General features: G+C 37.7%; 1 protein-coding gene across 12 annotated transcripts in view; it reads left to right on the forward strand.

Moving 5' to 3' along the window:
• Positions 1-17,116, forward strand: part of Foxp2 (forkhead box P2) — a 558,155-nt gene that overhangs the window by 279,302 nt on the left and 261,737 nt on the right. The window contains exon 1 of one of the 12 annotated variants that reach the window (XM_060374221.1): positions 15,477-15,992. The exons of 10 other annotated variants lie outside the window; for them this stretch is intronic. The gene's annotated coding sequence lies outside the window, so the exon portion shown is untranslated. Of the gene's footprint in view, positions 1-15,476; positions 15,993-16,747; positions 17,104-17,116 lie in introns of those variants that run through there. One more of the 12 variants, XM_060374223.1, reaches the window with a different exon arrangement.

Consider the following 17,116-nt stretch of genomic DNA (forward strand, 5'->3'; position numbering starts at 1 on the left):
CATTTTTAAAAAAATAGATAAAAAACATGTGTTAAAGTGTGTAAGTATTCAGGGTAGAGGTCAGGACACAAGAGGGGATAAAGGCACAAAATCTTTAAATTCGAAGAAATCAAAATCACTGTTATAATTTTGAGGATGGAGAATTTTCTCATAAATTAGTTATCCAGAATTAATGTTTTGGCTCTCTTATGCAAACACACCTAAAAGAAAGAAAGAGAGAGAGAGAAAGAGAGAAAGGAAGGAAGGAAGGAGGGAGGGAAGGGAAGGAAGGAAGATTCCTAATCTAGAATATGCAGCTGTCTTGATACGTCTTAGAACAAATACTACTTAGGATACTTGCCGAAGAAGGGTGAGAATGGGATCCCCCACTACTTTCATCAGTTTTGGAGGACCCTGCAATTTGTGAGTGGCCTTGAGGCCTAAGGACTCAATGCAGTAAATCTCAGCATGGGAAAGGGAGAGTTATGACTACAGGAGTAGTTTCCAGCTCAGCAGGTCGAAATCATGAAGAGAAAACCTTGGGAATTATTTGACCAAACATCATTCTTGCCCAAACATGTAAAGGCTAGGCGATGTCTCCTTTTTTTTTTTTTTTTTAATTTATTTTTCTTATTAGTTACATTTTGTTAATTCTGTATCCCAGCTGTATTCTGCTCCCTCACTCCCTCCCCAGTCCCACCCTCCCTCCCTCATCTCCTCCCTGCCCCTTTCCAAGTCCACTGATAGGGGAGGACCTCCTTCCCTTTCATATGACTCCCTTTTGTCAGGTATTTTCAGGACTGGCTGCAAAGTCCTCCTTTGTGGCCTAACAGGACTGCTCCTCCCTTGTGGGGTGGGGAGGTCAAAGAGCCAGTCATTGAGTTCCTGATAGAAATAGTCCTTGTTGCCCTTACTCTGGGAAACCAATTGATTACTGAGCTATCACGGGTCACATCCGAGCAGAGGTTCTAGGTTTTATCCACTCATGGTCTTTGGTTGAATGTCCATCTCAGAAAAGACCCTGTGCCCAGATATGTTTGGTCCTTGTGGAGCTCCTATCCTTTCCACATCAAACTCCCCTTCTTTCATACGATTCCCTGCACTCTGCCGAAGGTTTGGTTATGAGTCTTAGTATCTACTTTGGAACACTGCTAGGTAGAGTCTTTCAGATGCCTTCTGCGGTAGACTCCTGTCATATGTTCAATGCATATCCCATTTGTCTTTCTAAATGAGGATTGATCATCTTACCCCGTGTCTGCTTTCTTGATTATCTTCTTTAGGTGTAGGCGATGTCTTCTTAGAGGCAGTGGAATCTGAGGATCCAGCTCATAAACCAGCAGCGAAGGATGCGTGGCTCTGACTAAAACGATTTTATAGGGTTCTTCTGTTGAAAGCAAGTTTTACGAATAAGTGTACAAATAGAACAAGAAGGTTCAGAGCCTGACTAAAGTTTGATTAAAAGAAGAATAATTGTCACATATTTGAAAGATGTCTAGAACTGTTAAGAAAAAACACAATTATGGATATTATTGTTTGATAAAAATCCATTAACATTTCAATATACCCATTGAAAACTTTTTACTAAGTTTGCACCAAAACTCTTGCTTATTTTTTATCATATTTTACTGTATACAAAACTTTAATATAAAATTGAGACCCAGGCAGGTTTTGTGTTTAGTTGAAGTGCTAGAGCCATAAAACGATGGATTTTTCAATCCTCCTCCACACTGATCTCCACAAAGAGTGCTTTCTGCAGGGCACTGTTCATTTACTGCCTTTCTTAAGCTCCACAGCAATGCAACTGGGTCAGAACCATCGTTCTCATGTGAACAGAGGCAAAAACAGATGATTAACCAAAGATAAACATCTCACAGTTAATGATTTATTGTTGAACTGGAGCTAAGAGTCAAACCAGATCCATGAGACTCCTCAGCTTTTGTCCTTCACATTTGCCATGCTGCTCTCTTGCATGTGGCTAAAAGAACAGCACTGTAAACTTTACTCTAGCATCTTTAATAAAGTGAATTGATTTACATATAATATGATGTACTTTTTTGAACACCATGTACAATTTAGAATGCACAATTTAGAATACTACCCTACAGGAAAATGATAGGCAAAAGAAATATAGAGAAAAGAGAGAGACAACTTTAGGTGAACAGAAATTAGGGACATTTCTCATTCTTTCTGAAGTAAAGCCTATAACCGCTTGAATGGTTTTAAAGACTTTGGTATCAATACATGTATTGAAAGTATCATAATTAAAAGAAAGATTCAAATTCAAATTAAGGCATCTGCTGCTGTGTGGGTCTGCAAACCAGCTCAGCAGTTAAAAAGTGCTTTCTTCACAAACCTGGTGGCTCCAGTTCCAACCCATGAAACCATCATGGAAGGGGACAATAGACTCCTAGAAAGTTATCATCAGATCTCCACAATTATAACTTGGGATGTGTACATGTGTGTGCGCGCGCGCACACACACACACACACACACACACGCACACACAGTGATAATGAACTACTTTAAATGCCTCTGAGGTGCTGAACATCAGGCGCATCTCTAGATTCTCCACCCCAGGGAACTTGCATGTAGAACTTTTGAACACCTGTCTTCCTTCACGTAATTACCTGCTGAAGTTAACAATAGACTTCACTTAGCGGTTCACTGAATAATTACTTGCATAGGACATACTGTGTGCCAGCGCTGTCTTTGTCCAGGTGAGAATAAGCTGACTGGAAGCCCATACCCCCCTCAAGAGGCATTCCACTGTAATGCTATGAAAACCCCTAGCTCCAGCTTTCCCCAGTTGCCTCTTGCCTCTATTGCCTCTGTTCACTTCTCTCGACGTGGACATTGCTTAGCTTCTATTGGTTCAAAGTTTCTTCTTCAATGTTTTTGGAAAATCACTTCCTAGTTGAGAATTCTTTGAATTGTTGAAAAGTATGGACATATATGCAATCTCTGTATATTGTATTACAGCCCCTGAAGAGTCATGCAGTTACACGATCAAATAAGTAACACACCCATCAGTAGTCCACGAGAATAAAATAGTGGCAGCCTCAGGATGTTGTAGTTGTTTCAATGAAAAATGAGTTCAAGTTACATTAAGTTTTATCATCAACAGAATCATTCAAAGAAACAAATGAATCAAACAAACAAACAAAATCTACAGGGTTCCATCACTAGACAGAAAAAACTATAGGCAACTAATGACCACTGGGAGGAGAATTAGTCTCCCCAGGACTGAGTCCTCTTGTTAGTTGTCCAGTGCAAAGTGGTTAGGCCTAAAATTATATACCCAAAACAAAATTAACAGTAATAATCAAAAGCCTGGTTGGTAGCCTCTGCCTTTAATGACAACACTTGGGCGGAAGAGGAAGGCAAATCTCTGGGACACTGAGGCCAGCCTGGTCTATGTAGTGAGTTCCAGCAAAAACTGTATGGAGAAACTGTATCTCAACAACAACAATGACAATTAATAATCATCATCATCATCATCAAAGAAAAAGAGGTTATCAAACTGAGAGGAGGAGGACATGGTAGGGACTGGAAAGAGGAAATTGACAGGGGAACTGATGCAATTTTGTGTTAATAAAATGTATTAAAACGCACCCTACAAAAATACATGGATTCTCAGTTAGAGCAGAAGTGTTGGCATGAAATTGTTTAGTATATTTGGAGGCAATTATTGCAATCCAATCAGATTTATAAAATGCATTGCTATTGGATTTAATAGTTATCTATTTAAATGGAAAATCTTTTTTTTGTAGTTTTTAATGGGGTGAAATACTTGTCTACTTTGTTGTAGACAAAACAACTTGCTGTTGTTGCTGTGTTTGACTGTTTTTCAGAGGCAGGGTCTCCTTTTGGAGCTCTAACTGGCAGCAAATTAGTGATCTTCTTGCCCTGGTCTTACATGTCCTCTGGGCTCAGGCAGGAACAATCATGTCTGACTCAATCATTTTTACTTGGAACTCTCTTGTGTCCTGCATCTATGACGAACCTTTAAGAAATGTATATCAGTGTCACGATAGTCTGCAACCTCCCTTTATTCTAGCTTGGTATTCTCTTTGCATTTTAAAATTTATAATTGATCATGTGAACTAAAGAAAAAATGGGTATAACTTCATAGAGAGTGCCGGTAAATATTCCAAAGTGATGAGAAAATGGTCTGGGGATTTAGGAAAGACTCTAATGGGGGAAGCAATAGACACAAAAGGTTTGTTTGCTTCCTTGGCTATTTAAAGCATACATTGTATAATTTGAAGTTTTTATAATTCATCTGGGACCAAACTACCGCCTACTGCTATTATTATTCAGAAACTTAGTTTTTTGGAGGGTTTAGAAAAACCACTGGACTGGAGAGATAGCTCAGTCTGCAAAATTCCGGCCTCGCAAGCCTGAGGACCTGAACTGGCTCACAGCATTCTCATCTTTTGGCACAAGGCACCAGTGTGCTACCTCTAATCTCAGCCCTGGGAAGGGAGAGACAAGAGGATTCCTGGGTCCCTGTAGCTAGCCAGCCTATCGCAATTGGTGGGCTCCATGCCACAAGGAGGCGTCATCTCAAACGCACTACTGAGGAACAGCAAGTGCGGTTATCCTCAGGTCCACACATTCGTGTGCACACGTGTGTACGAGCACTCACACTGACCTACACGTGCATCTGCACGCACACATATTTATGCTCTTACACACATGTGCAGACACATGCCTATAGCATATGCCTTCAATAAAGAGAGGATCAACCTATTTTTCTACTTTCCTCTGAAAATGACAGTCATTTGGATAAAGCACTGTAAAGTCATTAACTATTACAGCAGCTGTGTAAGAAAGACTAAATTCCGTAGACAGTGGTGAAATTGGGCTGAATCAGGTAAAGAAGTCACGGGTAAGGAAATGGTGGGAATACATCAGTGATGACAATTTTGCGAGGATTCAATCTATTTTTCCTGGAGGATACTACTTTTAGGCAGCAAAGTTCAGAAATATGATTCAAGGCAGGAGAGCTTATTTTCTCGAAGGGAAGAAGAATTCTAAGACAAAAGTTGTAAACTAAAAAACAAACAAAAAAAAAAACATCTCACTTTAAAAATTGGGTGAGAAAAATATTTTATAATTGATTCCACCCATGTCCATAAACTTCGTTGTGTCTTATCCGATACCGGATTTTAATAACAGTTTCATTTGTATCTGGGATTCTGAGGATATATGCAAGCTTGCTTCCCTGAAGCTTCATCTGTGTTTTGTCTGTTGAAGACTGTTTTCTCAGAAACAAAGCTTCTACTTGCTTCGGCGGGGAAAGAAAAGCATACATTCAAGAGTTAAAATTATCATTTTAATATTAAGGTTTCATCTGTTGTATAGTAGGTAAACTACTGTGAAGTGGTTGCCTGTTTAACGTTATATCTGCTTTGATTCTGGCAGTTTAGTTAATTCAAATAAAATTTGTGAAGTTAGGCACTTTCAAGGAAGGGAACAGGAGAACCTAATTTAACCCAGAGAGCCTCTTTTATTCCTCTGGTTTTCATTTGAAGTGCCCTATCAGCTTGAACTGACCAACTTCAGTCATTTTTACCCTTTTATTTTTTTTTCCTCTAATGTAAACTGAAATTCCCTGCTGCTCGTGTTATTTTAATGTTTAGCATCATTTAATGAGCAGGTATCATTAAACTTAAAAGGTCCTTTTCTGTGTGTTTCTGATTAGTTATTGAAGGAACCAAAGAATTTCTTTTAATATATTTTTATTTTTGTCCATTTTACATTTAAGTGCCTTTTGATGAAGTAGAGAATAGTATTGGTTAAAGTGAGGTGGATTGCATTAATTGAATATTGCTCCACTATTGAACTGTAGAATTGAAATTGTTTATAAGTTGTCTCCATATGGTATTTTATATTATGAACTCGTATACAAAGATTTTAAAATAATTTACTATAATTTAATTGTCTGAAAAGCACACACACACATACACACATATATTTATAATGAGAAAATTTAAAATCAAGATCCATATATATATATATAATCTCTATTTTAAAAGCAACAGAAATGAAACTTTATTTAATTAAATAATTACACACTACATTTAATGCAGCTTTTCAATTACAGTGCATAATAAACTAATAGCGAGTAAAAGGAATAGACATACTAACCCTCAGACACATCTTGTTTTATATTTGTGCATACTGTACTTGGCATAGCTAATATTTTATTAGTTCTAATTTTGCTTTAGGAAGAAAGGGGTATCTTTGAGCTAAATAGCATGGAGCCAAAATAATGAGGCTAGAATGCAAGCAAAGGTCAGATAATGTGTAATAAGTTGCAGATGGCGGTGTGTGACACTGGCATCCTCACAGGTAAAAGATGTAAGAGTGCTGCCTACTGGTGAGAAGCAGTAGTGTCCAAAGTTTATGTGAAGTTAGGCATAGGAGTCCACCAAAGTTGCTGCTCTTACTCTTAGCTGTAAACTTACTACTCACCAAACACTCTCTACGAAAGAAATGACACCGTGTCAAAGGTCAATATCTTAAGAGAAAAACGCTTCTGATGTGAGTCTTTATTGAACTTTCACAGAACTCTTTTGCACTTTTTTAAAACAGTAAATCAAGTGATGCCCGGAAGTTTGTCATCCATCTGTCTTTCTGCGATTATGTTGATATTTTATTGATAAGCTCATTTGAATATAAGATCTTTCCCGAGAGGAATAACTGCTATTTTAGGAACAGACAGGAGGATGTCCATTGAGACCAGAAATGTATGCAGCAATAAACATTAATCTAATTAGAAAAAAAAAAAGAAATCGGATTTTTTTTAGAGCTGTTGATTAAAAGGTTAAAAGATTAAAATTAAGTGTGTTAATGTGTGCATTTACTTCTCTGTGTTTCCTTTTTTAAAAATAAGTTTAGGTTTTCTATCCTACAAAACCAAAAACAAAACCCAAAAACAATACATAAAACTAAAATTACAGTGGCCTGTTTTTCACTTGCTTTTCCAGAACAACAAATTTGTAATAGTCTTTAATAAGTTACATTTAAAATTAATTAAATTAAAAATTCCAGTTTTATGCTTAATATTTGTTAAGTGGATTTGCTTTAGGTATAATATGATATATTTACTTAGGTGCAAGGATTATTTTTTGTTTTGTTTTATTTGTTTGTTTGTTTTGTTAATCTGAATGCTTGTACATATTTTAGCTAGCTTTTTCTCCTGCTATACACTCTACTGGACTATTTAAAACACTATGTATTTCAGATAGTTGTTCGAGATGAAGAAACTGCTTTGAAATCTCCTGTAACATTGTCACTTACACAGAACAGTTTACAGGTTTGGAAAGTACTAATTCACACTTAAAAGTTAAAGGAAAATGCTGTCTACCCTTCTCATGCTGGCTGGTCGGAGGGGAGAACAGCACTGACCATTGTATCTGCTCTGGGCCAATCAATTCCATGGGCAGTATTTCTCCTTTCTGCTCTATTCCTCCTTTTCCCTCTTCATGGTAAAGCTTTATTTCTTTTTTTTTTCCCATGTCTTTTTTTCTGTGTTAGTTTGAATGAACATGCTGTTAAAATGTAAAATTGGTATTCAGTTTGGAAGCCTTAATCTTCACCCCCACATTAGTGATTTAGAGAGAAAGGGAGAGGGCGAAAAGCAAGCAGGACAGGAAGGAATTGAAGGAAGAGAGACCAGTGGAGAAAAAGGAATAGCTGAGAGCAGGTGAAAAGAAAGAGGTACAGTATAGTATATGTAAATTTTGTGCATCAGAGATAGGCAAATTGTGAAAACTAAATGTGTAAGAAGCTGCTATTTGCTTTCCTGAAACCATTTTAATATGCAAAAAACTTTAGTGACTAAATAGTAAATTAAACATTCTTAGAAGCTTTAGTGATATCTAGAAGATAACTAAATTGAAATTTTATTTTGCTTTACTAATATAAAAACCAGTACCAGAACATCATGAAAGCCTTTTAATATCATAGACAGGGGCGGTATGTCTCCTTTATTGAAATGTAGCACATTTGTTAATGTTCTGTTACCTACAAAAGAGCAGCTGTGCCAAAACCCGGGCTGAGAGATGCCTGTGTGGTGATCTTCACTTCCTTCCTTCAGGTTCTGTACCTGAAACACTGGGAGATAGTTTTCAGAAATGGTACAAGAAAAAGACTTTACATAGTAACATGTGCTAGATGACAAATACTAAATCCTTTTTAACACATGAATAAGCATGTATCCATCCTTCTTCCACAGGGTACAAGAAATATTATACTGATGGGCAAACGTTTTTTAATGTATCCATTCTGTCATATTTATGTCTATGCAAATATTTAAACAATTGATTCTTTTTTTTTTAACTTGGCTTGTATATGTATGTATGGTCTGTCACAAGATGATATATGTGGATGTTTAGGAATTAATGACTGGTCTAAGATATGCTTGCTAGTGTCTGGTGAAGCTGGAGAAGTTCTAAGAGCCAGCACTGTAGGGTCATTCAGTAATAATGGGCTTTTGACTTTTTCTAATTTAATAATATTCCATCACATGCACAGCTTTTTCATGTGACATTTAACTTCTGATACATTTTTAAAACCTTCTATAAGTTTATGCAAAAGTATTTAAGCTCTCGTTTATTATATTATTTACTGTTTCATTCTTTATAAGAATAGAGTTAATTTTACATTTATAAAATGAACAATAACAAGTATTGAAATGTCTTAGTTACATGATTATGAACATCTACTCATATCTAGTATTTGTCATTTTTGTTTCTGTTAATTTTTATCGTGAGAGAAGCATCATCATCATAGTACATATAAAAGATCTTAACAGAGAGGAATGGCACAGTTTAAAATGGCTTTTGGATTTTTGAAAGTGGAAAATGTACCCAAGATACAGTTTACTACTATAACTTTTAAAACCTTGAGGATAAATGGGATTTGAATCTGGCACTCAATAGCAAGCTGTAGTCATGCCTGGAGCCCACAAATCATGATATAGTGACATTATCACTTATTTATTGCATCCTTGGTGAAATCATCTCTTAGGAAACTTACTTATGAATAAAGATTAAAACCGGCAGGGGAAAGCAAGCTGATGTTTAATGGAATTGACTTAGCGCTTGTTCATTTATGTTCTTCTTCGTTGTCTGTTGGTGACACCAGACTCTTCTTTTCTGGACCTTTAGAGTGCTGCCCTTTCTTGTCATTTAAACAGTGTATAGAATTTAGTTGTTGAGCTATTTATCTATATTAGAAAAAAAATATCTGTTATTTTCTTGTTTACCATTTAATTAACTTGAAAATACTTTTAACAACTCTGAGAATTTCAAACAATGTATTTTGATTATATTCACCCTTTTCTAACCCCTGTAACCGCTCCCAAAATCTGCCCCCACCATCCTCTCCTTCAATTTCCCATGTGTTTTTTGTTTGTTTTGTTTTTAAAGACAGTGTTTCTCTGTGTATCCCTCGATGTCCTGGAACTCACTCTGTACACCAGGCTGGCCTCAAACTCACAGAGATCCGCCTGCCTCTGCCTCCCCCAGTGCTGGCATTAAAGCAGTGTGCCACTACGCCCGGCTTCCTATGTGCTTTTTAAATTAAGAGTTCATCTAGCCCAGTTTGTGCTATTCATAGACTCCTGATTGTGTCACCATCCACTTCAGTGTGGATGGCCTATCAGCAGCCACAAACTGCTATTTCTTTAATGATAGTGCTGACTGTGGAACTCAGGATCATCACGCTGGACCAGATCTAGACTACAGGGCAACCTGTCTGAGACCATGTTTAGTCTATTACCTGAAAAAAACTCTCTGGCCATGGAGATGTATTTATATTTTAAATCAGCAGTTGGGTTTTGTTTTTTAACTCACAAATTAGATCACCTTAAATGGTTATTGAAACAATTAAGGGATTAAAACTTGTTTAATAAACTTTAGATGTTAATTAAGCACCCATTGTGTCTTGTTTCTTATGAAATGATCCTTAAGGCAAATTGGTTGACTCCTCTCTACCCAGTCACAGTCGGATGTCCTTGCTATCTCCTGTGCCCTACTCCTCTAAGGCTAAGTACACAATGGGAAGAGCTCAAGGGCGTCGCTACAGGGCCTCACGATTCTCTGGCGCACATTTTTGTTTTGTTTTGTTTTCTTGGACTTCTCCAAAAGATGAACATAGTTTCATCTCATCTTTACAGAATTTAAAAAAAAAATGTTATTTTTAGTAATGTGTTAGCTTAATTGAGTTTAGATATTTAATTCTTTTTCTTTATATCTTCCAGTGAATATTTTGACTTATAACTCTTGATTATCTCTCAAATAGTTATTAACTAGTCATTTCACTCTAGAAAACTATTTTATCTTTGTCTGCCTCAGTTTCTCCCTTTGTAAAATGTGAGAATTAGTGCTCTAAATGTTTTCAAATCACTAGCATTGTTTTCTAGTTGATTTTTCCCCTCTAGTCACAACCTCTTTGCAATTTCCTCATGAAATTTGGTAAAATTAACTTCCTCCAAACACTCCTCCACTTATCATTCTTTAGTCTGGGTGATAATGAGTGCCTGTAGAAGGCAGTTTGGATGCTTCTTTGACATCTCAACTTCAGCTTAAACTTAAACTTTTATGCTCCACTACTGACTGAGTGCCATTGCTCTCACTCTCAAACATAAGCTTGCCTCGTGGGGACTCACATATGTCTTGAGACATAATAGTGTCTCAAAAGCACTATTGTGTCTGTAACTCTGCATTTCTATGTAGCATTCTCAAATGTGTCTCCTTTTGTAAAAGGGTTTGGAAGCCAGCTTTAATTCTGGGATTTTATCCACGTTGACTCTGACCTCCAGCCTGTGATCTTTGCTGGCCAGAATGCGAACTGCATGGTGGTTTTCCTGCTCAGCGGGATCACCAAACTTGCTTGTATTCTGACTGTGTTTAGATACGTACCTGTATGTCTTAGTTTGCCATTTTAAGGCTGATCTCCAATTGTGTTTTAGTAAGGGATTCTTTCCTATAACAGCAAACATAGTTCTCTATCCATAGAGCGTATGCATTATATCAGAAAGAACTGAGCATTTGGATAAAATAATACACTTGAATTTAAAAAGTAACTAAGTTTATAAACTTCTTTTCAAGGTTACTGCAAGGAATGAAAGCATTACATGACAAACATTTATATTATATCTGGATGTAGTAAATGTTCAATAAACATTTCCCTTGTTTCATGTGGTAAAACTTTTCTACTGTCTGCATATAAAATATGGCAGTGCACAAGAGGCTGACCACTGAAGACATGCTAGGAGTCTTTCCTTCTAAATAACATGGAGCATCTATTGTGTTAGGAAAAATAATACCACTGACTTTTGAAAAGATGTCTTGGTTATATTTAGAAAATTGACAGGTAGCTTCTAATCTGCATTTGTCAGCTACTTTGTCTCAGAAATCTCTTGCAACAGTAATGTGCCAGAGTGCAGGGGTTAGAGATTAGATGAGGTGGCTCTACCCAAAGGCACAGCATTTGCCACCTAGCAGCATTATAAAAATGTTCCGTTATTTAGACAGCCAGTGTCTGGAGGCTTTAACTACATACATATGCAGATTCTGTTAGTAGATTCAATGTTAAACCTAAAGATTCCACTCCCAGTAAACTTGGAGTTTTGCATGTGGAGATAACATGTTCCTTGCATGCTATGATTGCTACAGCTCTAGAGCAAAACGTTACTGGTGGCCACGGTCAGCACTGTAGCCCACTGTCTCATCTCAGTAGACAGGTGGCTCATAGTCTCTCTCCAGTTTTACAGTCTGAATTACTCAAGTGATGTGTGAGTGGAGATGGATTACTATGAAGGAAATCTAGGTTAGTACCAAGCCTATACATATATTAAAATACTTATTAAAATAAATACAAATAAGTGAAACTTTTCCCTCTCAATTTCCAACCATAAACAATACACCTGCAACTCAAATGCGCCACACATTTGAAAAACTACAGAACTCTTTCCATAGTTTATATTAATTTTATTTGAGTTTAAGTAAAAAAAAATAAGCATTGTACTGAAAATACAGAGACCACCATCTTTGAATAAAGGAACTTCACAGTGTTGCTGAGGAACAAAGCAGGCAGTTTCCTCATGCTTCTGTTTTGTGAGAATATGTACTTCAGCTTTTCACTGTTTGAAATGGTGGCTGCAATTTAATAAATGCCACTGATTTAGTTTAGATTTTATTGTTACGGTATTACAGCTCTGATAGCACAGGCTGTGTCCTCCTCTTAGTTTGAGCTGCTGCTTTCAAAAATGGTGTTTAATCAGTGTCCTGGCTCATTCCGTATGTGTTGCTCATAGATCCTTCCGCACTAGAGAGAATAACCAAGTCTCCTCAAAACTGACAATCGTTCAGGGGATTTTCAGCTCCTCATGCCCAATTTAGGTGAAATGTGACCTTTCTTAAATCCTTTCTGCATAATTAGTTCTTGGGGAAACAAATGAGGTTTGACTGAGGCTTGAGCATGCACACAGTAGGTCCTCAATATATTCTTTAAAAAAAAAAAATAAGCAGAGTGAGGCTTTGCGACGTTTTACCTTGAGCTGTCCCTGTTCAGAGTAACATCCGTGTCGCCGGAGACCATCATCAGTGTCGTGGAAGGAGCGAGCTAATAGGCTAGCTCATCGTCAAGAAATCCAAAGATGTCTAAGGCTTTGCTATTAGAAAGAAGAGGTTATAATAAGACACAGAAAAAAAAAAAAAAAAAAAAAAAAAAAAACACCTCATATTCTGGTTAGCCACTTGTTTCTAAAACCATCACTGCTCTTTTGGAGGACCTACCTTAAGGTTTTTCCACTGGATGGTAGCATCCCCTGACCACATACCTTGCCACGGGGTTGTAAAAAAGAGAGGGGCTTTATTATGTAACGTAATGTTGTTACAGACTTTTATGTTGGGTACGGTTTGATTGTGAAAACTAAGATGCAGGAGGTAACGTTTTCTTTGATAACCTGGGGTTATTCCCAGGTGCCCTTCGAGAACCGCTGATGGCAAAGGGTGTGGGACTCCCCAGGAACAAATGACCTGACAAAAAGCACGCACACTCTCTCCTAACACATCTCTCCACGATTGTTTGTGTACACTGAGAAGTATTTGCATTAGTTAATTATTTCTTTTTCTAGTTGTTGTCACCTTTATGTGTGCTTAGTGAAGCCTGCTATAAATTATTTAGGCCCGCACTGAAGGTTAATGTCATTGTAACCAGCCAAACTTGATGCACCCTGATGCAGCTTTGTGCGGGAGGCACCTATGGCTGGAGAGCTGTGTGAAACTGTTGCCTACAGAGATGGGCTCTTGACACTGTCTGCCAGCCTGAGGCTGTCCGCTTTGTGTCTGCTTTAATTGAAAATTAATAGTTAGGGGGTTGCTATGGAAATGATACCATTGCTTGCAGACAGCAAACCCAGCTTTTTGCAAAGAGACACTACTGGTATTGTTTGTCCTTGTTGACCTCAGAAGTTCAAAAGCCTGGAGGAGGAAAGGAGATGCAAATATTTTACTTAAAAAAATGAATTTACATATTTATAACATTATTTTTGAATGTCAGAGATATCAAGTTTTTTTTAAACTTTTGTTGGTAAAAATGAATATAAGCTTTTAAATTTTATGTTAATTATTTCTACACTGCTTTATAGGCTGATAAGGCTCTATTGCTGAGGACATTATGTTATCATTTTAGTGAATGTAAACATATTTGTGTGAAAATGTTATTTGACTGCTATGATAAAGGTAACTATCTTTTATTTCCTCTGGAGTACATAAAGGCATTTGTATCACTGTATATAATACCCAATCTCGGAGACATGTAGGATTACTTTTAAAACTGTGAAGAGTTAGGGGGAAATGTTTAAAAATGACCAAAGCAGGCTTAAAAACATATTCCTAAACAGGTTGTGCTTGAATATCTGTAGTCTTTTAATTCCCTTTACATGGGGGTTACTCCTGCTCATACAAGAATTTCATTTGCTTTGTTCATAGTCTGATAAAAGAATGTTTAAAATGAGTCTCTAAGTGTGTCCCTATTTCATGAGCGCTTCCTGTATTTAAATTTTGCTTTGAAAAATAACTAGAATAAACATTCTTTTAATGAGTGAATTATTTAACTGCAGAATGAAAAAGAATGCTAACAGAATATTAAAACTGTTGTCTGTCTCAGTGCTGAGGAATAAGTGCCTATAGTTGCTTTCTGGGAAGGTGGAGGGCTTGTGTAGCCTCAGGGGTTGAAGGTGAAATGTGAAATTTGCTGTAATTACTTACCCAAAATGTCTGTATTAAAGGCTATTAGAAGCAGTTATTTTAAGTACTTCTTTATACATCGTCCCCTCTTCTGTTTAGTATTTAAATGTGCAACAAAAGTAGAGGCAGATGTTACTGCTCTGAAGGAACTAAAACGAGAGACGCCAGCGGCAGGAGCTGTGGCTTCAGCTCTCTGCAACAGCATTGTTCAGTGACTGCTGTTTTGTCTCCAGCAAGTTGTAGGTAGGGTGCCGCCGCCGCCGCTAAAGCTTGTCCACTCCTGCCGCCACTCAGCCCAGACCTGTGAGTTCAGGTCGTTTTTGCCCCCAGTAAAAGTCCATAAAACTAAGGCAGTGTCGTGCCTATCCTGGGTGTAACTCCTTAGAAAGCTAGCCAGTTCTTGCAACGTGATGGAAATCATTGGAAATAAACCTTTGATTTGCCAGTTTGAGGAAGTTGTTCATTCCATCCGTGTCGCTGTAGTTTTTACCCTAACACTTTGAGGTTAGCATTTCCCCTCCTTTCATTCTGACGGGGTTCTCACAAACCCTGCCAGGCTACCTACAGTATAAAATCTTAAAACTCCATGTGGTGTTGTGAGCTGGTGGCAGATGGACTTTCTTTTGCATCTGCTGTGTACAGATTTGGCTTTGTACTCTTTTCCTGGGGGAGAGAAAGTCTTTCTTCTCTGCTAGTTGATTCCTGTTTTTGTGAAGCAGCTAAGAAAACATCTGTGGCAGGCAGAAAAATTGACAAAGGATTGACAAACACCATTAGCTGAAAATTTTCCATTTCATTGCAACTATGCATTGTTTACTTTACTGTAAATATCTTAATACATCATCCTCTGAATATGCTGGCAGAGAGGCTGGAGAACTGTGATTTCAATTAAGGTTAGTAATTGATGCTATCTAGCGTTCAAAGGCTGAAGCTTGATTAACATCTGCTTGGACAAATTGTCATTGTGAAGTGGTTTTTGATGTGCACTGAAGATTATTTCTTTCTGGCTTATCTGATGTTGTGGCTGTGAAATGCTTGTCTTGGGTTTGCTTATTTTTGTAAACTACTTCCTTTGGCTGTAAATTGCAGAGCACTGGAGCTTTACCAAAAGTGCAGTGTATAATGGTAAGCTTCTCCTAATAAGGGAAGCAAGAAGTGTATTTATCACAGACATGAAAGCTAGCCGAGGACTTGAGAGACTCAAACTGGTTCTTGTTCTCTCTCTCTCTCTCTCATTCTCTGTCTTGTCTCTTTCTCTCTCTTTCTCTCTCACACACACATACACACACACACAAAAAAAAATGAAGCACTTACTTTAGAAAGATTATGGTAAGCATGCTGGCTCAGTCTTGAACCTTTGTCACCCCTCAGTTGAACACCAAAGACATACCCTGGTGATTAAATGCTGATTTTGTGTACGAGTGTCCACGGACGCCAAAACAATCACAGAGCTGCCTGATTTGTTTTAATTACCAGCACAAAATGCCATCAGTCTGGGACGTGGTCGGGCAGAGGTGTCCTCGCAGTAGAGTAAATACTGCTGTAAATAGTTGCCTGATGCTGGCTTTGACAGTGAGCTAGCTTCTGAGTTTTCCCTTCTTTTTACACTGTTTTGTTTTTGTTTTTTTTTTTTTTTTTTTTTTTTTCCTCTCCACACTGGCTTTTGAATCTTCCTAATTTTTCATCCCTTTAACAAACTCCTATGAAGTTGAAACCGGGAAGTTTGCTCTAGCATTTCCAGAGAAGGTACGTTACTTTTTTTTTGCTAAGAGAATATCTGTAAGAGTTGAGAGAGGGGGTGGGCTTTTCTGATGGCTTTACTGGGGTGTTTGGCGACTGCTTTTTCCCCCTTCTTTTCTGAGAGTGTGGCTCATTGAAATGTACTAGAGCATTGTATGTGTTTGCGAGGAAAGAGCGGGAGACCTGACACAGGAACTGTTTTTGATCTGTCAGTAGCGTGATGTAGATTTAAGCTATCAGTAGTAACGACAGCAAATAAAGAAGGCCTCTTTTGTATTAAAAAAAATCTGCAAGATCTTGAGAAGAATAAAGACAGGGTTCCTGCTTTCATGGTTTGATAATAACCATGTCATCTTGCTTTTAGTAAATGCCCCAGTATGTGTCAGGGCGCAAGTTCTTGAAAAGGGAGTTAGACCACGCGTTCGGGTGCCTCTCTGTGCCGTGCTGTGTAGAGCAGATGTTTATTTTGTGCTAAAGGGGAAACTCTTTCTGCTAAGCTTGTCCAAACATGAAAGGAGTCAGGGCTCAGATGATCTTTGTAGTGTTATATGCATGTTCATGATCTCGTAAAAATTTGGTTTGAAGGTCTTTTTCAAACCTCTTTACATATATGTAGGTCCATACACATACACACATATGTAAATAGATATTCTTGTGTAATTTCCAGCGGTCCACATTTGTGAAATGAACGGTAATTTTTTAGAGCCTGCGTTAAATTTCTTCAAATAGGTGCTATAGTTTAATACTCGTGTCAGTTAGAGAGGTGGTTTGCCTGCGCTGTAAATTACCATTTCTGCACTTTTCATTCTGTCTGCTTTAAAAAAAGCGTCTCAGAGACCGGGATCCTATTGGGCCCATCCTAGGGCTACAGTAATTGCCTGATGACAACTGAAAATGATAGAATAATTGTCAAGAGAGACATTTTTAATGGGCAAGGTGATTTAAGTATGCATGAACAGGCTATGAGGGGAGACGGGCTTGTTTATGATGCAAGCCAGTATAAACACAGTCAGAGGATGATACGGTTAGCTGCGCTTTTCCCACTGACATGAGCAAGTTCTCACTGCAAACACCAACAGCTTTTTCCTCCGACCACTCTGACATTCTTCATCTTCAGGTAATAAACCCTA

This window comes from Meriones unguiculatus, chromosome 21 (assembly GCF_030254825.1).
Source record: "Meriones unguiculatus strain TT.TT164.6M chromosome 21, Bangor_MerUng_6.1, whole genome shotgun sequence".
Lineage (NCBI taxonomy): Eukaryota > Metazoa > Chordata > Mammalia > Rodentia > Muridae > Meriones > Meriones unguiculatus.